Genomic DNA, 22,547 nt, shown 5'->3' on the forward strand with positions numbered 1-22,547 from the left:
CTATTAGGATGATATTCTCCCTAGTTCTCCATCAGCCATCTCACAGCCTGGGCCATCCTGAAGCTGAGATTTTATTCTCCTTTCTGAAAAGAATCACTCTGCTTTTCTTCCTCCCTGGATCTTAGGAAAGATGGGAAGCTCAATTAAAACATGCTTTTAGGGCTGAGGCTGTAGTTCAATGGCAGAGCACTTGCCCAGCATGTGTGAGGCACTGGGTTCTATACTGAGCACTTTGTAAAAATAAAAATTAAAAAAATTATTTTAAAAAACATGATTTATTTGTTTGTTTATTTATTTATACTCTAAGTATTGCTTCATGTAAAATTCCTTTTGCCTAGAGAGAGAGAAGTACTCTAAAATCTACTCCTGGATTGAGAATGGAAAATAACTCTAACAACCATCTATATATGAAAATAAAATTTCAATGTTTTCATTGATTGTACCAGAAACTCTCCTTAAGCCTATTTAGCCTTTCTTCATGCATCTAAGGGAACACAGCAATTGAAAAATCAAATTGATCGTGTGATTTTAGAATTCAGAGGCTTGTGTTCTGTTAAACAGAAAATACAAGATCTAGAATTAAGGCTTTAGATCCTTAAAGTGTATCTAAATCATTTACAAGAAAAACTGAAAACCAGTGTGAATTTTTTAAATCACAAGTTACAGAAGGCAATATACTCTAAAACAAAATTACTGGAGACTTGCTCTGTCCTCCTTCAAGGATACACTAAGGGATTACAGGGACCCTTGCCTCGTTTTCCTACTACATGACGAAGGTCAGAGAGCCAATTTTACAAAGTGACAATTTCTCTAGTGTTTTTCAAGTCAGACAAAAACATAAATCAAAAGCCACTGCAATTTACTTACTGCATTTGGAAGGAAAGAAAGATTGAAACTTTCAAGCCTAAAAAGAAAGTGAGTTTTGGGGAAGATCAAAAGAGGGTGGGGGTATTCATCAAGTTTATTGAGATATGCTGTAGAAAGTAACAGCAAACTTGGCTACAATTTTAAGAATTTTTTTCTGTGTATGTATTTTATAACACAATAAGCCTAGACTTGCATACCATACACATTATATTAATGAGAAATACTGCTAATCTATATCTCGAAAAACAGATTAACAGTGTTTGTTATCTAAATTTTTATTATTTTCTTACTGGAAATGAGCAGAACATTAATTTTATCACCATAAAGAATTTATAAAGTGGGCTGGGATATAGCTCAGTTGGTAGAGTGCTTACCTTGCATGCACAAGGCCCTGGGTTCAATCCCCAGCACCACAAAAAAAAAAAAAAAAAAAAAAAAAAGAATTTACGAAGTGCTGGGGCCCCTTTGGCTGTGGCTGTCTGGCTGGGCACAATTCAGGAGCCACTTGTCAAAAGAAACTAACTTTATTTTTAGAACTACAAACGCCAAACAAAAGAGCTCCTCAGGAAAAAACCCTCAGAGCCCAACTGCCACCACTGGCTTCCCACAATCCTCTCACCCCCAAACCAGCCTCTCCACCTCCCACAATCCTCCTGCTCTTGAGGCTGACTGGCTGGGTTGCGTGGGCAGAGCCAAAGAAGTCCCCCAATGAGCAGCTCCATGGAGGAGCCAATCAGTTAGATGTTGCTGGGGCCGCTGTGAGCCAATCATCAGCTGGCAGTCTGAAGGGCAGGGAAACAGCCCAATGAACATCACTGCAGAGGAGCCAATCAGCTAGATGTTGCTGGGGCCGCTGTGAACCAATCATCAGCCGGCAGCTGGAAGTTTGCTGGCAGCTGGAAGTTTGCTGGGGCCCCTTTGGCTGTGGCTCACAACCAAGTATAATCTCTCCCTTTCCCCCTTGGTATCCACTCTGTGAATGACCTAACAGAGCCTTTGGCAAGTAACCAGCACATATTGATGAACAATAAGTCTGAGTGTAAAATTTTCCATTCATATTGTGAATTTTCTAATGTCCTTGACTTGACTTAACATTATGGGTCCCTCTGAATGAATGACAAATCTAAATCAAATCCTTAGCATATTGTAAGCCTATATTCACCCTTTCCTGATGAAAACAGAGGATGACCTACCTACCATCTTCTAAATGCCACTACCAAGATTTCCCAATTCACAGTATCACTTCATGGTGTGAAGGTGGAAGGCAGACATTTAAATAGTTCCCTGAAAATCAACCACAATTCTTTAGTTCTTTTTCACTCCAAACACAACCTCTAAAGTCCTCAATTTAATTCTCTTCTTTCATTCTATTTCCACATAGCCCAAATTTGTCTGTATATTTTGGCTGTGAGATGACAGGATAAAGATGAAATGAAATAGAGGTATACATAGAAGAGATTCATGGCCTGAATACTTAAATAATAGTCCAAAGTAATACTGGAGGAGTAATTTCCTCTTTTTCCCCTTATTTCAAACATAAGAAGACCTTCCCCACCCTTACATGCCCATCAAGGACCACAGCAATGATGAAACGTGAGCATTTATAATACTTCAAAGTTTTTCATTTTTCACTTCTCATAAATATTTTAACTGGAAAGAAAAAGATGCTCCAGATGTTAGGTAATTTGCTAAAGGTCAAGTTGAATGGACTTTTAGGAAGAAATGTGTTACATTTTTGTACCTATTATGATCAGTATTAATGTCACACGAAGTACCCAGAATAATGAGGGTATGTCTTTCCAGGTCCTCATTATGTTCTGCTTAATGTTTAGAATACAAGTTTGAGCCACATAAATGTGAGCATAAGGCTGGCAGCACTTTGGGGGATAGACTTCATTTGTAAGTGGGTTGGCAACTGGCCAGATGACAGCCATTACCAAGGGGAATGGGACATCCCTGTCCCTGATGAGTTCACCTAACAATCTATAGTTCAGAGAAGAAGAGACTTAAATCATTTATGCAGACACAGTGGAAAAAGTCCCTGATCCCATTCGGGAGGGAGAACTACAGACTTCGACAATGGTCATGATTACTACACCTTTATGCTATTTCCCCCACTTTTCACTTAGCCAGGATTGTAGAGCTGAAGAATTAAGGGGGAGCATTTGACTTAGTGAACTTGTGCTTCTCCCCGGCACTGTGTCACTCCATCGGGAATGTTTTGGAATGCTGTGGGAGAGCTTTTGCATGTTGCAATGACTGGCATTTAATCAGCAGATCCAGGAATGTTAGGAGTCCTACAGTGCAGTGGACAGTCCTGCACAAGAAACAATGGTCCTGTGTCACAAATAACTCAAATTCCTGCTGAACCTTCACCATAGGTGAAAACCCTGTTGATAATGATAAACAATTGTCTGATCCTAGAGCTTGATTTGGTTTTAGACATAAATACAAAGTATTTTTTAAACAAAATTTTCTAGCAACACAGTCTTAATGTAAAGTGAAGGAAAACTATACTTCGTTTTGTTAAAAAACATTCCCCATTCTGAAAATTCAGGTTATTTGTGGTACAGGTCATATAGACTATACTCTTTTGATAGCTATCCTCTGCATGGTAATTCTACACATCACAACAACTGCCTGGAGCTGGGGTTGTAGCTCAGTGGTAGAGTGCTTATCTAGCAAGCTTGAGGCACTAGGTTCAATCCTTAGCACCACATAAAAATAAATAAGTAAAATAAAAGTATTGTGTCAATCTACACCAAAAAAAAATATTTAAAAGAAGAACAAGAGTCTGACTCCTTTGATGTGTCTTCCAGCTTAATCATATCCCAATGTTTATATCCTGAAATGCTTATTATGTAAAATATATTTTCTTGATTTTTTGCTTTCGTGTTACAGCTGTGACATTAGATTGATCTTTTAAATTATGTGCATAGTAACCTATTAATTTCATTTTGGAATGGTAGAAGAGGGCAATATGTCTGGTAGGCCTGAGAATCAGGGCTGTAGACCACTCACTCTTTTCTGAAAAATCTTTCATAATGCTATTGCCTGGTTTTCTTGACTACTCTTTTTTAGTATATTTCCCCAGCTCCTCTTATACCCAACCTTGAAAAGCATCAGAGTTACTCAGAGTTTCAGCCCCCAACCACTTCTTCTTACCAACTTTTCTAACCCACTTATTTCTACGACTGTGACAAGCACCGATTCACCAAACTGCTCTGAAATCTAGGCTTTGAGTTTCCCACTTCTTTCATTGATTCCATAGCACATTTACATTTACCTGTTATACACAACTTGAATTTTCTACCGGTTCAATGCAGCAAGTCTGAAACAGATCTTGTTATCTTCTATGCAAACTCTGCTCTCCCTATATTCTTTATTCTCAGTGTGTGTCATTTACTAAGACTTCTGAATTAGAAAACTGGAATGGTTTTATTTTTTTTATTTATTTTTATTTTTAGTTTTAGTTTTCGGCGGACACAACATCTTTGTTTGTATGTGGTGCTGAGGATCGGACCCAGGCTGCACGCATGCCGGGCGAGCGCGATACCGCTTGAGCCACATCCCCAGCCCCTGGAATGGTTTTAAAAGACTAATTCATCATTTTTCATTCTCCTAAAGCAAATATTCACCAAATACAACCAAACTATATCTTAACTATTTCTGAAATCTAAAGCACAAGCTTTGAACTTTCACTGAAAGACAATATAGGCCATGTGTGGGGTACATGCCTGTAATCCCAGGGACTCAGGAAACTGAGGCAGGAGGATTTCAAGTACGAGTCCAGTCTTAGCAACTTAGCAAGACCTTGTCTCAAAAAATCAAACAAAAAAAAAAAAAAAAAAAGAAGAAGAAAAGAAAAGAAAACCCCAAAGGGCTGGGAATGTGGCTTAGTGATTAAGCACCTCTGGGTTCAATCCCCGATACTAAAAAAAAAAAAAAAAAAAATACAGTAGTAATAAAATCTTAATGTCAAATATGATTTAATTTAATTCTACTTAAGGTAACAAAAAATAATATTATACAAATTTATATACAAATTAGTTAAATAAAAGGTTATTTATGAAAATATAGAAACAAATAAGAAAAGGATGTTTTTATATGTATCCATACAAAAATGATCTTGAAGCCATTAAACTTAGGAATATCTTTACTATAATAAAAAAATGGAATATCTTTACTACAATAAAAAATGTTTTTCATAGTATTATATAAAAAATCGGGATAAACCAGGCACAAGCCTATAATCCAGGCAATTTGCTATGCTGAAGCAGAAGGATTGCAAGTTTTAGGCCAGCCTGAGCAACTTAGTGAGACTCTGTCTCAAAATAAAAAATAAAAAGATATGAGGGATACAGCTCAGTGTTTAAGAACCCTGAGTTCAACACCTAGCACTGCAAAAAAAAAAAAAAAAAAAAAAAAAAAAAAAATATATATATATATATATATATATATATATATATATATATATATGGATTTGAAATTGTCCTAAGTAATAAAATAAACAGGGAAAAAATGGCTATAATGAATTGTTACTTGCAGTCAAGTCATCTCTGGAAAAAAAAAGAGATTATACACTATTTGTATTTTCCTCTTATATTTTTTGTGTTCTTCCTAATTTTCACAGTGATCATGCTTTTCTCATAAGTAATTATTTACCTTCTCAAGTCCTGTTAATTGTGCTACCATCATAGTTCAGTCACCTGTCAGAACAGCCTTCTAATCCCCTTTATCTGCTTTCTGTATCTTTCTTCTCCCTTTGGACTGAAGTCAATGCTTCCATTAGACCATGAGATTAAACCTGCAGCTCTGTTGCCTGGAGTTTGCCTCCTAGCTCCCTGCTATGCAAGTGCTGTCAGAGAAAGGTCCAGTACCCCTCTCCAGTCTCTTTACTAGCCTCATCCCTGCAATTCCTCACCAACACACACCTTCCCACCTTTGCTTCACAAGCCATGGACTGTGGTGTTTTTCACAACTGTTTCCTTTGACAAGAATGTCCTTTTCCCTGGACTGTCAGGACAAGTAACATACCCATCTTTTAAGACCCAATTCACATGTCATGACTTCTGTGTAGCCTTTGCTGACCACATTAAGAGCCATTCACACTGTGTTGTGGATACTCCACTTTCACACTTCTCTCTTCACAAAAGTGAGAGGTACCACAGGAATTCCTCTTACTGACTTAGTCTTCTTTGTATCCCAAGCCTTTGATGGAAAATCTGGCAAAACTCATGGAACACCTATAGAAACCCAAGTTACCAGATGAACCCACAGGGATTGAACCGAGGGCACTTAACCACTGAGTCACATCCCCAGCCCTTTTTATTTTCTATTTCAAAACAGGGCCTCACTAAGTTGCTGAGGCTGGCTTTGAATTTATATCCTCCTGCCTCAGCCTCTGGAGCCGATGGGATTACAGGCATGCACCACCATGCCTGGACAGATATCAGTAATTTTTAAGTTTCCCCACTGTTTAGAGCCATGAAAACAGTTTACCCACTGTTAGCTTACATGAGAATAGTTTCCGAAATTATAGACCACATCCCTGAAAAAAATAAAAAATATTTTCATTGATAATCTCATACTCAAAAATGAAAAGTCACAGTATAAAGGGAAAATAAATAACAGTGTTACTCAAAGAACTTTCTCCACTTATAGGGTGTCAATTTTTATTTTAGCTTCTTTTCTATTCTCAAAATACATTTTCAACACAAAATTCATACATGAATAAGTGATCAAATGCGAATATTTCAAAAATCTTAGAAAATAGGAAAAATTCTGTAGTATAAAGAACTTTGTTAATAAGAAATCGAGTGAAAAATTGCTAATTTTAGAGATTTTTTTTCCCCACAGAAAATAGCTTTATAGTTATTTATGTTAACATATTAGCAGCTATAACAAATAGCTTTACTAGCTTTGAATGTCAGTTCTTCCTGTAGGGAGAATATGTTTCAATCCTTTTCATCAAATTTTAAGTGAAATTATGTTAAATCAACTTTCTTAAGGGATCCACCTATCAATGTCAAGGACACTGCAACAATGGTTTTCAGGAACAAAATGGCCAGTGCAGTCCAACAAGGCATCCTGGTGGGTGTGTGGCAGGAAGGTTACAGTGAGGTGATGGTGGAGGTGCGGATGGCAGATGAGAATGCAAAGTAAAATGGTTCCAACTCTCCTCCAGAGGGCCACTTTCCTTCTTTGGTGTCACACATTATTATTCTCAGTCACATTATTCTGATCTGGGTATACATCCGTCCTTTTTTCTCTGATAAGGGAAAATTCTCTTAAATTTTTTCCTTCTGTTTATGTGACAAGAAAATTTTTCAAAAACTTCTTTGCCGAAAATGTAAAAAAGCAAGGGAAAGAAAAGAAAATGGGGAATATGTAATATATAAGCCTATAACCCAATAGTGGCTATTGTCTATTTGCCTCTAGCTAGTATATATTAACAGCTCCGGACAGCATTACCTTGGCCACTTGATGTTAAAATACCATTTTGCTCAACTAACTTTGGCCCCTACATTTAAAAGTTAAGTACCTCCCTCTCAATTTCTTCCACTTCAAACTTCTAATTATTCTGAACACTATGTATTTCCTAGGGAAATGTTTTCAAAAAAATGTTCAACCTCAACCCATATCAATTAAAATATAATTTCTATCTCTACTTAATATACACATGTATCATATATATAACAAAAATTTCATGTAAGAGTCTCATCATATATGCTGTACTTTGATCTGTTTCCTCTTCTATGCCACTTTTTCAAATGCTGATAATCAAATTGATTTCTCCAGCAACTTATGGGTCACTGGAAAACTAAGTAAAGGCTGCAAATGTCCATCTCAGCCTAGTGCTCATATTTACATGGAAGCTCATTTATATGTGATGGATACTGTAAATGAACTCTTTTTCAGTTTCTCAACTCCACCCATTTCTTTGGATTCTCAGAACGAACTGGTTGGTTCGGTCATTTCCCACACAACAAGAATTACAACATACCCCAGGTCTAAGAATAGGGCCATCAGGGTATCAACTCCTGCAAGTATGCATAGGAGTTAATCAAAGTCCTAGCTTCTCAAAAACAGAGGAAATCAGAGAGGAAGAAGCAACATGTATAGTTTAATGTAGTCTTGGGCCAAAGAAGAAGGAGGTGGCAGGAGAAGGGAAACTCAAGAATCCAGAATGAAAGAAATATCTTTATTTCTCAGTTCTACTGCCAGGAAAGGTAGTGAAAGGGATCCATAATGAGTGACACACCTGGTCCTCTTGAGTGAATGGATGAAAGTTTTAATCAATATTTATAAGTTCTAAGCCAATACTTCTTTGAAAATGCCATAATAATATGAAATAGTACCCCTCCATTTCAACTTGGATAATTTAGAATCTGTGTTATTTCATTTATGTGACTTATGCAGGAATTTGAATAGGGGTGTTGCTTACAGGATTTTCTTCTGGGGGAAAAAAATCAATCCTTTAATTTTTTAGGTGCCAGCTGCCCATAGTCATTTGCTGCTCAGCAGCTGTCTTCATATGAACAACTTTGACTCCACAGATTGCTAAATATTCCTAGTAGAGACCTTGATATTTGTCAAAAATGACATTAGAATGAAGTTTGAGGACAAGGAATCTGTGCTAGCCAGCTTTCCACTGCTAGGACAAAATATCCCAGGTCCTCCAGTTAATAAGGAGATAAGATAATCTTGATAAGGTTTCATTCCAGTTGATGGGCCCCATTGTTTTGACCTCTAGTGAGACAGAACATCATGGAGGTGGCATGTGATAGAGCAAAGTTTCTCACCTCATGGTAGCCTAGAAGCCAAGAGGAAGGAATGGTGGGTCCCCTTCAAAGAAATGCCTGTCCCCCCAGTAACCTATGTCTTCCAAATATGCCCCGCCTCCTAAAGGTTCTACCACCTTCCAACAGCACCTTCAATACATGAGCTTTAGGGAGACATTTAAGATCCAAATCATAACATAATACGTTTACTCAAGATTTTCAAATGTGACTGAACTTAGAAAACACAACCCTTTTCAAAGGTTTTATAGAGACTTCCTCACATTCATCAAAGTAACTCTCATGTGGATAACTTTGGTCTGTGGTTCCACATAATTTTGTTCCTCTCTCTGATTTAGCAGGTATTACACAGTTACTTCTGTACCTGTGCAGTACAAGTGCTTTCTGTACTGAAACTCAGTAAGAACATGTCCTCACTTCTTTACTAAGATGAGGTGAGGGAAAAGTCACCTTATTCTTCTTTGTATTTCTAGTACCTACCACAGAACCTGGAGTTTAGAATGGGTTCAATAAGTTTGTGTAATAGAAAAACAAGGAAAGAGGTGTGAGGAACCTGAGATTGGAGGCAGGGCAGGAGAAGAAAGAGAAGTTATAGGCTTTCCCCAGAAAGAGATAACATTCAGAATGGAAAGTTTAAACCTAATAAGGCTACTGCCTAATTCCACCCTGAGAAGGGAGTTGAACTCTAAAGCCATGCATCTTTATCTCTCAGGTGCATATAAGTCATCTGGAAATCTGTTAAAACACAGGCTCTGATTCAAGAAGTCTGGGGCACAACCTGAGACCCTCATTTCTAACAAAGCTCCCACAGGTTACATGGACTACTGTTCTCCAGTTCAGACATACCTCTAGTAACAAACAGCATCCAAAAGTGCCTGTGCTCTAAGTATCTAGAACTGCATGGACATGATTGGGGTCCTGGGAGCAAGTAGACAATGGACTTAAAGCTGGGTTTCCCAGGAGAATTTAGTAGGCTATTTAGCTCTTTTCAAATGGTGATCAGCATGAGCAGAAGCCAACAATAAAAAATTAAGTAACTTAAGGGTAGCAATTGGAAGGATGAGGCAACACAGCCCTAGTTCAGAAGACCAGAGGGACAGAGTCATCAGAATCAAAGAACTTCCCAGTGAGAAGGGGAGGAATAGGAGAGGGTCAAGTAAAAAGCTGGTCTTGGGTGTCCTGGGAAGAAGTTCTTTTTATGGAGGGAGGGTGGGGGTAAAAACACCCAGTCTCACTTTCACTCCACCCTCTGGTCTCCTGGCTAGACTCAACAAGGAACCAGAGGGCAAGAGGAGGCCTGTGGATGAGCCCTGGCCAGAGCCCAGAGCCAAAGGAGAGTGAAAAGTGCACTGGAGGGCACAGGGAGCAGTCTAATATAGACACTTTGGACTCATTTAGCAATTCATTATTTCCTGGGGTCAAAAGTAAATGCCCTTAAGACAGAAATGGTCTGGATTTGTCTAAAAGGGTTGCAAAATTACAGCCTAGATGAGCCTGTGTTCATTTCTGCAGGCAAACTGTAGGAAGTAAAGAACCTCAAGGGGTTTGGTAAGTAGGGCTAGCTTTAAAGATAAAAGAACAACAAGCTGAATGCCTGAGGCAAAGGCATAAAGAAGCCATTAGAAGCCCAGCTGGGGAAAATTTAGAACCCAGAAGCCTCTACTGGATCTCCAGGAGAAAAGGCAAGCAGGTGAGGGCCAGGATGGTCAAGGAGAGAAGCAGTCACTTTGGTCTCAGAGCCACTTTGCCTGAAACCCTCTAACTCCCTTTTGCAATTTAAATGTAATATCACTGGTAGATTTCCCAGATTTGAGGAAGAAAACAACCTAAGAAACATACAAGACAGTAAGCACCATAACTGAAGAGCCAGCTCATAAAAAAATCCAACCAGAAATTAGAGAAATGTGTATGCACACACACTGTGTGTAGTAGGTATGTGTGTGTGTATATGCAAGGTGTATGTAAATGTTATATATAATTAATCCAATGATACACACACAAACACACAGAGAGTGTCATCCTCAGATGTCCACAGTGAGGGAATGACTCCAGGACCTCCTGTTGATACCAAAATTCCAGAGTTGCTCAAGTCTCCTATACTAAATAGAATAGTATTTGCCAAGAACCTCCCTCCTTATATACTTTAAATCATTTCTAGATTACTTATAATACCTAATACAAAGTAACTGCTATGTGATAATTGTTCTAGTATATTGTTAAGAGAAAAATGACAAAAAAAGTCTGTGCCTATGTAGTAAGTGTGCAATTTTTTTTTTCTGAATATTTTTAACCTCAGGTTCGTTGATCCAGGATGAGGAACCCACATAGTCAGAGAGCCATTGGTATATATAAATACCTATATGTCTCAAGCAATCCTTCATTGATGCTTTAATCAGTCTTAGGAAAACATTTTAAAATGAAGATTGACATGGTGAGCATGCCTGCCGACCCAGTTACTCAGAAGGCTGAGACGGAAGGATCACTTGAGCCCAGGAGTTGAAAGCCAGCTTGGGCAACATAGTGACACTATGTCTCAATAAAGAGAAAAAAAAAATGGTGGTTGGGGAGAATATTCAGTTGGAATCCTCAACATGTTAAAAAACAGTAATGAGGACTGGGGTTGTGGCTCAGCAGTAGAGCGCTCGCCTACCATGTGCGAAGCCCTGGGTTCGATCCTCAACACCACATAAAAATAAATAAATAAACAAAATAAAGGTATCGTGTCTAACCAAAAAATAAATATTTAAAAAAAAAACACAGTGATGAACATGCCGAGTATGGTGGCGCACTCCTGTAATCCCGCAGCGTGGAGGCTGAGGCAGGAGTATTGCAAGTTCAAAGCCAGCCTCAACAACTCAGTGAGGCCCTAAGAAACTCAGTGAGACCCTGTCTCTAAATAAAACTTTTTTAAAAAGGGCTGGGGATATGGCTCAGTGATTAAGCATCCCTGGGTTCAATTCCCAGTACCAAAAAAAAGAAAAAAACAGCGAAGACTCTTTCACTTTAAAAACTAATGCTCTCAACCCTGAAAAGAAGGTATCCTGCTCCAAACCCATAACAGAGGTGCTTAGCAGCAGTCCTTGCCTAGAAAGAGGGACAAGGTCCTAAAAATGGCTGGAATTTAAGGAAGTGAGGAATCGCTCTGGTCCTGGATGGTGGGTCATATCTGGAGGCTCTGTGCTAGGATGACAGGGCAGGATGTTGTCAGACTTGAGTAACTCCTTTCTCTCCTACCCTCTTCCCTGAATCCACATTCCAAGAGATAGGAGACGTTTACCACTTGCCTCAGGGACAGGTGCTAGGAGAAAAAAACAAAACACACAACAGCAACCACTCCAAATTCTTGGCTCCAGTTCAAATGAGAGACAAAAAGTTTTGAGAAGAGACATGAACTGGCAAAACAAGTTTTTACACCACACCACTCCAATCTGAAGACAAGGGGAAAAAATGGAGAGCAAAAGATCACTCTGAGAAATTAGAGGTCATGCTCTCAGTGCCCCACCCCCAGAATAAAGCCAGGTGTATTGGGGTGAGAACTGGGGTCTTCCAGCGTGTCCCCATAAAGTTCAGGAGGACATGGGAAGACAAGGAGCCTACCTCCCTTCTTTTGTGACCAAGGGACACACCTTGGAGACATATCCCAAGTTGTCACAGAAGCAAGAAGAATGAGTAGGGATGAAAGCCAAAGCTAAGCTTAATGGGGTCAGGAGTTCCCTGAATTGCCTAAGGGGATGTTCATTTTAACTAAGAGGAGTCAGAGATTGATTGATTCTCAATCAGAGAGATACACCTGGCTGGAGATAAGGGTCCAGATGGCAGGGGTTGTGACAGTGTCTATCAGAAACCAGAGGAGACTAAAGGCTCATCTGAGAACAAGGAATGGGGCAGGTGCCAAGCTCCTGGTCCCAGACACCAGCTTCTAACCCAGGGGAACTATATCCAATTCCACTGGGTCAGTACTCGGTAAAGGGTCCTGGCTGCCCATATAAAAGCAATGACTTCAAGCAACAAAAAGGAGAGAGGAAGGAGGAGGATGAAGGCGGGGGGGGGGGGGGGGGAGGGATTGTTAATATGAATTTTACCCAGAAGCAATTTCAAAAGCACTAAATTGGATGGAACTTATTGGCTTTCGGCTGTGACTAGATTAAGTTTTTCTGCAATCTGTCCAAAATGTGGACTCAGAATTAGAATATAAATTTTATTACAGGAAATAAATAAAATTACATTCTGTGACTGTGAAATTCATGTACATTACAAGACTGATTGATTTTTCTCAGTCTCCATTGCTTATGTGCTATAAGTGAATGTTCAGTTAAGGTCAAATTCTACCCAGAAACAGCAGCCTGGTGGTCTGGCTTCTGCATACAACCTGCTGATTCTGGCCAGCCATCTGGCCTTGTCATTGATCTTCCCTAAGCTCTGATTTAGAATTGGGATGGCCCGGGCTCAACAGAGGCAGCCCTTCGTGAAAGTATGTGGGCCTACTGAAGTCCATGGCCCTACCTGAGAGGTGAGACATGCTGCCACGCCATGCGTGGGCTCAGCATGCCTGCTCTGCCACTTGGAAAGGGTGTGACCCTTTCTGCTCACCTCTCTTTTCCAGTGTCTTATTGCGGCCATGTATTTGCTGCAGTTTCCCAAGCCATCCCAGTTCATGGTGATCTCTCTTACATAGCTAAAGACCCTGAGATTGAATGTTAGTGACATTTTGCATTCTCTTCTATTTATTTTTGTAGCTGGTTGATTGGATTCCTGCCAGAACTTTGTTAGAAAGACACACATAGGTCAGGGTAATTCTGGAGCCATAAAGAATTGTCTGAGGCCTCTGCAACTCTTGAGGAGTAGATCTGCACAATTACCTCCTAACAATGGAGAAGATGTTTAAAACGCTCCACAAGAACAGACAGACATTTCTTCTGTCCATAAGACTGGCAATTAATTGAAATTGACCTCCACCCTAGAACCAGGGCAGACAGTCTTCATAAAAATGCTTTTTAGGAGACTGTGGAAAACTGTACTTGGGAGTAAACTTTAAAGAATCCCGATGAAAACAAAATTGAGAGCCTGGAATATAAACACAGTGCTCATATTTAGCAGGAGAAAACCAAATAGATGCAATGATGAAGCTTCCTGCTAACTTGTTCTCCCCAAAGAAATGTGACAAGCATATGCAATTCCTGAAACTGACTATTTTGCCAGCACTATTATTCATTTCTTAAATCATGTAAATTTCATGACCCTCATCAGTAGTCCAAGAAGGACACCACTACTTATTTTGGAGAACTTTAATATCTATCTTAATATTGCAATTTGGGGTAATTTTGCAGGTAACATTATGTAGGATTGCTTTTAAATACAGTGCAAGAATACCTGGACCCAAACTAAATTGATATTTATAATATCCTAAAAAAAAAAAAAGATAGGCTGGTATGCCTTTGTGATTCTATATCACAGACAATACAGACTGGTACAATACTCAGGCAAGTATTCTTTCCAACCTAATCTGGGGAACAAAAGAAATAAAAATAGCAGAATATCTGTCTTCAGGTGTTCTGACTCCTGCTTAAGCAGCAGAGTCAGGCCAGTACTCTGCTTAAAATGTGAGATTCTGTAAGAGGAAGGGAGAAAGGGATAGCCTGACAATGTACAGTCTCCCAGATCCATTAGAATGAACTGTATTGATAGCCCAACATTCCCAAATAACAGAAAATCTGTTATTCATAGTATCATCTAGCTAGGGACTGCAGTATATTCAAGAAAGTCTCATAAAAATATTTCCAGATAGTTCTACAATCACAAAGGTATTGAAAACAGAACAAAAGGAAGGAATAGACTCTAGTCAAGATTCTTTGATGTTCAGTAATATCTGTAACCTTCCCTAGTTCCCTAGATTGGGTAATATACCTGCTGAACATCCTCAACAATTGCATGAGAAATCCTATTGGGACTTTTGTAGTTTCTTTTATAGAAGAGGAAACAAAGTTTTAAAGAAAGTTTGACACTGGCCTGAAGAGGCATTGCTGGATAGGAAGAAAAGCTAAGATTCAAACTCACACAGCCTCAGAGCCAGGACTTTGTCACGTCTTGAATATTTTCAGGCAGGCTACTTGCAGTACTTTTGCTTTTCAGGAAGTGACCACAGCCAAAAAGCTGCTTAGGGATGGGCAATACAGTTTCTTTTGCTCATTACTGAAAGAGGGCACCACCACAGAATCAGAGAACTCAAGCATTTTGAGGACATAGGAAGCTGCCAGTAAACTTCTCAAGACTTTTCACAAGAAATCTGAAAGCTCATTAAGGGACTGTCAGTCATTTCATATGATTTCATCACTGCACTAATTTACTTTAAAACTAGAAATGTAATGTGCCAACTTTATGCAAAAGAAGTCCCAAAGAAAAGCTGACCTGTCTAATTAAACAGTGATCTATGGAAGAGTTATCCCCATCTCTAGACTGGGAGTGCTTAGTTGATTTGTAGAGGGCAAGCCCCTCCCAAGTGTGGAGACTCATGGGAGTGATGCCGGTGAGAATCAAGTGCTAATGGCTTAGTTGCTGTTTGAGGAAACCATCCTAAAGAGTGACTGGTAATCATGTTGCTGCTTGGAAGACATCCATATCCAATTAGATCCCCTAGTGTGGCTACCCAGATCTGAACAATGCTTAGGAGAGTCAACCTCAAAATTATGGCTCTCTTGGCATTTTCCCACTTCATTTTCTTTCATTATCTTTCTATTTGCAGAAACCTCAGGCCCTCCCCATGACCTTATCTATTCCCATGAAGTCATTTACAGGCTGAGAATTCCCAAATAGTGGGCCTGAGCACACTTGGGCTCTGACTCTTTAGGACATCAAATTGCCCCTCCTGGATATTCTTCACTTGAAACTCTTCTGGTCCAGAACCCACCTCCCTCCTAACTGTAATAATAACTCTCCTATTATTAACAATCATGTGATGAGGCTTCCCTGATTGCTGAGAGGATGTTCCAAGCATGTTAGCTTGTATAAATATTCTTGCACAATCTGCCTTAGCTTACCTTTTCACACTCATCTCTGTCTTCAACTTCAATAAAATATACTAAAACTCATCCATAATTATCTCATCATGGATCCCACAAGTAGGCTGCTAACCAGGAATTCCTGGGCACAAGATATTACAGATGTTTAGAAAAACAGCTTTGCTGTTAGACTGATGTGAACTGAACCACAGATATACCATTTAGTGATGGACTAATCTATAATAATGTAAGGCTGTCATCAGAACTAAATGATATGTAAGTTATCATAATCTTCTTCTTCAGATATATTTATGCCCACTATATAATATAGAGTATTTTCAGAGAAGAAATACTCTATACAATATATTATTGTTAGCTAATTGGTGATTGTTAGCTAATTTGAGGTTGTATCCTTTGGTCTCTAAAGCTTCTGGAATTGATAGCTGGTGAAGATGATTGTAATAGGTTTGTAACAATTAAGAATTAACCTAGCCAGGTGCAATGTGCACACCTGTAATCCCTAGCAACTCAGGAGGTTGAGGCAGAAGGATCACAAGTTCAAAGCCAGCCTCAGCAGATTAGCTAGGCATTTAGCAATTCAGTGAGAACCTGTTTCTAAATTAAAAAAAAAAAAAAGCTGGGGATGTGGCTCAGTGGTTAAGCTCCCTGGGTTCAATCCCTGGTACCAAAAAAAAAAAAAAAAAGAATTAATCCAATGAGGTCTTCATTGTACCTAGTTTTCTACACCACTGACTAGTATTAACTGAGTACAGAACTTCCTTGTAGTACATCTTAAATTACTACTTTATTTACTGTGCATTATATCTCCAAATAAGTTTGTGAGTACAGAGATTTTACTTTATTCTTTTTAACATCTCTACAACTAGCCTAAGGCAAGATTTTTAGTAGGCCTTCAATAAATACCAAGGTCTAAGTCAGATAAGCTAAACACTGCCAGTTTTCATGATAAATGTCAAAAGTTAAACAATGAGAGACAATCATGTTTTCAAGGAATAAGGATTATATTTTATAAAAGGGAAAAATCTTTTTACCATTTCTTTTGTCAAACTACACAAAGCAAAATGCAAATAAGCATGATACCATGGGCATATAAATTAAATTAAGCTTTAAGCAAGTATTTTAATTACAATATTCATACAGATTTACTGTCCTTTATCTGAAACACTTGGGACCAGAAGTGTTTTGGATTTTTCTTTTAGGATTCTAAAATATTTGCATATACATATGAGAGATCTTGGAGATGAGACTCAAGCATAAACATCAAATTTGCTTATGTTGCATATATACCATTAACTCACAGCCTAAAGGTGATGCTATACAATATTTTCAGAGCACCTGCATTTTAGCTGTGACCATCACATGAGATCAAGTGTAGTTTTTTTCCACTTGCAGCGTCACATTGATGCTCAAGAAGTTTTGGATACTGGAATGTTTCAGATTTTGGATTTTCAGAATAAAGATGCTTGACCTATTTTATCTGTTCTATTTTATCTGTTCATGATAACACCATTGGTAAGGAGTACAGCTATGATTTGCCTACAGGCTGTCCATTCCCAGAGCATGCAACCATGATACCATCTAGGCTCACATAAAGTAGAACACAGTGTTAAGAGCTAAGAATGTTTTAAGAATTCAAAAGAAGGAGGAAAAGTATTTCCTAGAAAGGTTCAGGATCTCAACAAGAAGGATGGGCGGTTATCCTGAAGGGCAGAGATGGTGCAAACATGACACACTGCAGGCAGAGAGGTCCTGGGACAAGCAAAACTGGGCAGTCAGGGAAAGCTGACCAAAAGTCAGCTCTTAGGTAGTATGTGGGAGAGGGGAATGTTACTGAGGGGAAAAAAAAAAAGTTCTGTATTCAGTGGTTCAATGGGGGTCTATAGGCTAGCCAAGGAGACAAAAGAATGCATTTTAAAAGAAGAGTCACCTTGCTGCATAGGAAGTGTATAAATAATAAAGGAAAGATATTGACAACAAGGTCCTTAGAATTTTGGAGAAAATACTAGTGGGAGGGGTAGCAAGAGAGTGCTTGGGGGAAAGGGGTGGGGTGGAATTTGAATTGACCTTTAACAGACAGATCAGCTGACAAATCCAAAGTGGTCAAGTAACAACCCCAAAAGGCAAATCTTCAGTAAACACGATGTAAGCAGATTATGGAAAACACTCAGTGAATCCACTTAAGGCTTAAGAACATCCAGTCATTCTCTGTAATACATTCCTTCTCAAACTGTAGTTCCTTTCCTTTATCTCACAACAGACCCCTACATACATACACACAAACACACACACACAGCCCAAGATTCACATGTTAGTGGGAAAGAGGACTAGAGATCATATTCTCCTTCAAAAGACTAGTTAGAGAAGAAATTAAAAATGGACTGATGGGGGAAGGTGGTGGGCATGCCTGTAATCCCAGCAGCTCAGGAGGCTGAGGCAGGAGGATCACAGTTCAAAGCCAGCTTCAGTAAAAGTGAGGCACTAAGCAACTCCATGAGACCCTGTCTCTAAATAAAATACAAAATAGGCCTGGGGATGTGGCTCAGTGGTTGAGGCCCCCTGAGTTCAATCCCCAGTACCCAACCCCTCCCCCTGAAAAAAAAAATGGACTGAAGGGTTGACTAGCATGTGAGAGGTCCTGGGTTCCATTCCCAGAACCAAAAACACAAACAAAATCAGAGAGGTACAGAACAGTTCTGGGGAAACCAGACATGGAGGTCTAGAGGCTTCTTAGGCTTTTTCCTCCTTCCACCCTCCCTGCAATTCCTAGCTCCAGCACTTCCCAAAAGTCAAGTTTAAAAACTCCTGTACCAAGTTTCCTTCTTACCCCAGCATTCTCAGCTACAATGCCACTCCTATCACTGTCACAAAAACCTAGATTTCTAGTCACACCATGTTTTTATGCCTTAGGCACTTCTTACAATTTGGAAATTTCACCATTTCTCAAAAAATTCCAGGATAGGTTTGCCCAAGGCTGATTTCTGCTTTCTTTTATTCCATGGATTAGAAAGCAGTTTCGAGAGGATTGGAAATTCTTATTGGTAAAAGATAGCCATAAACTAACCTAATTAAACAAAATAGATTATTTTAGGGTTGTTGTCTTTTTTTTAAGCTTCCAGGGATGGATCATATGATTAAACCCCATAATATTTTTTAACAAAATACACAATAAGATCCATACCTACTAAATAATTCATGGTTGACAAAGCATGAAATGAAAGACAAGGTACAATGTACTGTTATTATTATAAAAGACTCTTTCAACATGAAGTCATCAGTGAGTGTCTATCTTCATTTTATCTCCTACAAAGTAACCCACTGGAATATTCATAAAGTTACTGTGGGTTCTCTCCACACTACATTGGGTAGGCAGGACTGCCATGTGGTTAGAGCTGCCACATCTCTAGCCCTCCTTCCAAGTTTACTGAAACTCTATTGGGAAGTAGATCTCCACATTGTGGAACAGGATGAAAAGCAGGGAAAAGGCCTCTCCATTATTGTTTACTTAATTTGGAAGATTCAGATAGTCAAATATCACTTTGGTACACAAATAACTGAAATACTATGCCTTCCAGCTGTCTTTCAAAGCAAAATAGATGGACCATTCCTGTCCCAAATAGTGACTTCTGCATGGCACTAAGTTGGATTCTTGGATTCTAAACTAGTACGCTCTTCAGTCAAGCTGGGACCTGTTTGATCCCAGTTTTCCCATGTATAGTCATAAGAGAAAGGGAAAAGTTTAAAACTTTGTGTTCACTTAATCAAATATATCTGGAGAATGGAGAATTGTTCATGCTTATCTTCATAGCTAACAGAGACCGGGCCTATTTACTCTGCTTACTTCCCAAAGTTTGTTTGGTAAATGAGCTTTGGAAACCTATCACTTATTTGTCACTAAAGTCACCTAACAATGAGTATCCATCTAATCAGTTCTTAAGTTGCTCAAACATTCCTCTCAATGGCTTATTTGAACTAGTAAATACTCTGCAGGCTTTTGTATTGCTAAGAAACAATTCCCTTTTTTTCAAACCTTCCATCGGTTTAGATAAGTGCTAGGGTGAATGTTCTTGGTGCAATCTCCCATCTATGTCCAGTCTCATCATCAAGCTACTCTACCTGGCGACAGACAGCACAGTGGCTGCTCTCCTCTGTCTCCCAAGACAGTGGTAAATTGCTGCTCCGTGCCTGGACTGTAATAACACTGTACATCTTGCTTGAACTGTTTTCACCCTCTACGTTTGGAATATATCCAGGCACGGTCTATGTTTACCTCAGCAGGACTGACTCAAAACACCACTCTGGGGTTTAAAACAGGCATTAAAACACATTCCTAAGCTCACTCCACTGGAGTCAGCAGGAGGCCTTCCTGTAAATCTTGAGTTCGCTTTGTCATACTCATTATCAAGAGACATTGATTTCCTTTTAGCTCATCTCCAAGGCTATTTTGTTATTGTTATTCTTTTTTTTTTAATTCAGGCAGAACCTTGGCTAACAGACCCTTGTGTTATTGTGCCCAGGGTCTTCAGAATTCCTTAGCTACCTAAGCAAGCAGAAAAGTGTTATTCTGTTTTCCAACTGATATTTTTTTCCCTTTGGTTTGTTTGAACATAAAAATAAAGTCCTTTATATTTTCCAATCTAAATATAAGCCTTATCATATTAAACTTGGTTTTGATTAACTCATCTGCTATTCAATTAAACACCTGGCTTGGAGTTTAACAAGGGACTTTAAAAATTCTGTCTATAAAAGACAGACCCATGGACAAAGCAGGCAGTAGTGGGAGGAGCCATTATATGCAGAACTGTGGGGATTATTAAAAGAAACAGTGGAAATGTCAAACTTCAAAACAAGCTCTAAATATAATGCAAATTTGCTATTATTTAGGAAATTTAAAGTTTAAAAAAGTCACCCCAATTAGTAACAATCATGAAAGCACATGTTAAATGACTATTTTCACAAATAAGCACATCCAGCTAATGTCACATCGTGGACATGCATCATGCTAAAAAATGTATTCCCTACCACAGACCTTGGCTGGTTTCATTTACACCTCCTGAAATCCGAGGTAGAACTTGGAAAAAAAAAAAAATCCTTCCCTGTCTTCCATACACCAAACAATTTCATCAAGGTACACTTCCTTACTAAACTCTAAAAAGAAGGCTTCATGGAGTCAGTGTAGACTTTACTTTTTGATTATAGAATATATAAGTAAAACAATTTTAAGACAATAAAAAAAAAACAAACACAGCTTTGAAAATATAAAGATAATACTACATATATAAAAAAAAATTCATAACACTCTGAAGCATAGGATTCAAATCTGATTTAAAGGAAATGAAACTCAAATCAACAGCAATACCACCTCTCTCAAAACTTCTCCTTTCCTCCCAAGTACAACAGACAAGACCCAGAAGAGAAACAAAAGACAAATAGAAAGTCATTGACAAGGAGCCCTGAGGATGACAATGCTCTGAAAATTAAACATGAAAGGTTTGTAAATCCATGGAAGCCTTTCTTAGGAGAGAATGAATTCATGTTTCTCAAAGTGGAGACTAATTAAGTACGCCCTCCGTCAGGAGTACACAGGTGCCAATGAATCTGGAAGAAGGTACATAAGGGAGGAACAGGTTGAAGCCAAGAAAAGATCAAAAGAAATGGGACAAATGCAGGTCACACTAATTACTCTTTCCTGCAGAGCAGCACAGAATGAGACCTCTTCCCCACTCACCTGTCCTCTGCAGGACAGGGCAACAGCCACTTCTGGCTGGTCCCCTTTGTAAGAGAGCTGAAAATAAAAAGACTTAAAAGCCTGACCAGAAAATTGCATTCATTCCATGGAAAGAGTGGAGTAACCGGATTGCGTAATACAGCTTACTTCAGTAGATGTTACTAAAATTAAGATAGTTATTTGGAAAGATTGGATTAGATAATTTAAGCCCTCTAACATAAAAACAGGAACTGGAATCAAAAGATGTTTTTAAACCATTCATTTTAAGGCATCTATTAAGATCTCAGTTTAACTAGTCTTTTCGAATCGGGATTTATCTGCTTTTCTACTTGATTTGAGCTTTAGAAACTCACACCCATATCATAACAAAAATCTGCTTTTAAAGGTTAAAAAGAAACACAGTTTACCATCATGTAACATGATGTGCCTGTAATCTACTAATAAAACTACAAGATCCATCTAAAAATAATTTTTTAAAAAAGCTATAACAACAACAATAGCAACAGCAACAACAAAAGCTATAACAACCATTTGTGGTTTTCGCTTCTCTTTTAAGTAAAATAAAGAACCAGTCTGCAGAAAGAAATCTGTCGCCCAAGTTATTGATCTAGGAAATGCTTGGAACCTTACCTTTTAGCAGGTTAAAAGTCTTGGGGATGATATTCTTAAGGGAAAAGCACAAAACATCTCTGCTAAGGTGTCTCCTCATGGCCCAGAGGCTGGGAGGCCATCTCCAGCCAGCCTTCACTGCCCCACACCCGCTGAGAGCTGTCCCAGCCTCCAGCAGGACAGTGCTGGCCACCTCCAGCCCTGCAGGGCCAGAAACAAAGGGCAGTAGATGCAAGTCTAAGTGGAGAACTAATTCCCAGTGCACATAGCTATTTAAAGAGGTGGTGCCTGCCTGAGGGACAAATGCTGCCTCTGAGCCTTCCTGTTTGTGTCTCAGCTCAAACTTCCATCCATTTCCTAAGGAAGGCTGCACAGTGTAATCAGCCTGGAGACTTATGAAAACCCATGCAGTGTGTGAGGCCAAGTTTTATAAGCAGTTTTCCTCTTTCTTTTATTTTCCACTAAGTAGACCTGAGGCATTATTAAAGCACTTTAAAAAGCAAAAGCAAAAACTGGATCTGTTGTGAC

At 38.9% G+C, this 22,547-nt stretch overlaps 1 protein-coding gene across 2 annotated transcripts in view; it reads right to left on the bottom strand.

Annotated features, from left to right (window-relative positions):
• The window catches only part of ARHGAP28 (Rho GTPase activating protein 28), a 180,902-nt gene that overhangs the window by 101,587 nt on the left and 56,768 nt on the right, over positions 1 to 22,547 (bottom strand). Inside the window, exon 1 of one of the 2 annotated variants that reach the window (XM_081262710.1) lies at positions 22,041 to 22,196. The exons of the other annotated variant lie outside the window; for it this stretch is intronic. The gene's annotated coding sequence lies outside the window, so the exon portion shown is untranslated. Of the gene's footprint in view, positions 1 to 22,040; positions 22,197 to 22,547 lie in introns of those variants that run through there. 2 annotated transcript variants of the gene reach the window in all.

Source organism: Spermophilus citellus (assembly GCF_964194105.1).
Source record: "Spermophilus citellus genome assembly, chromosome: 12".
NCBI lineage: Eukaryota > Metazoa > Chordata > Mammalia > Rodentia > Sciuridae > Spermophilus > Spermophilus citellus.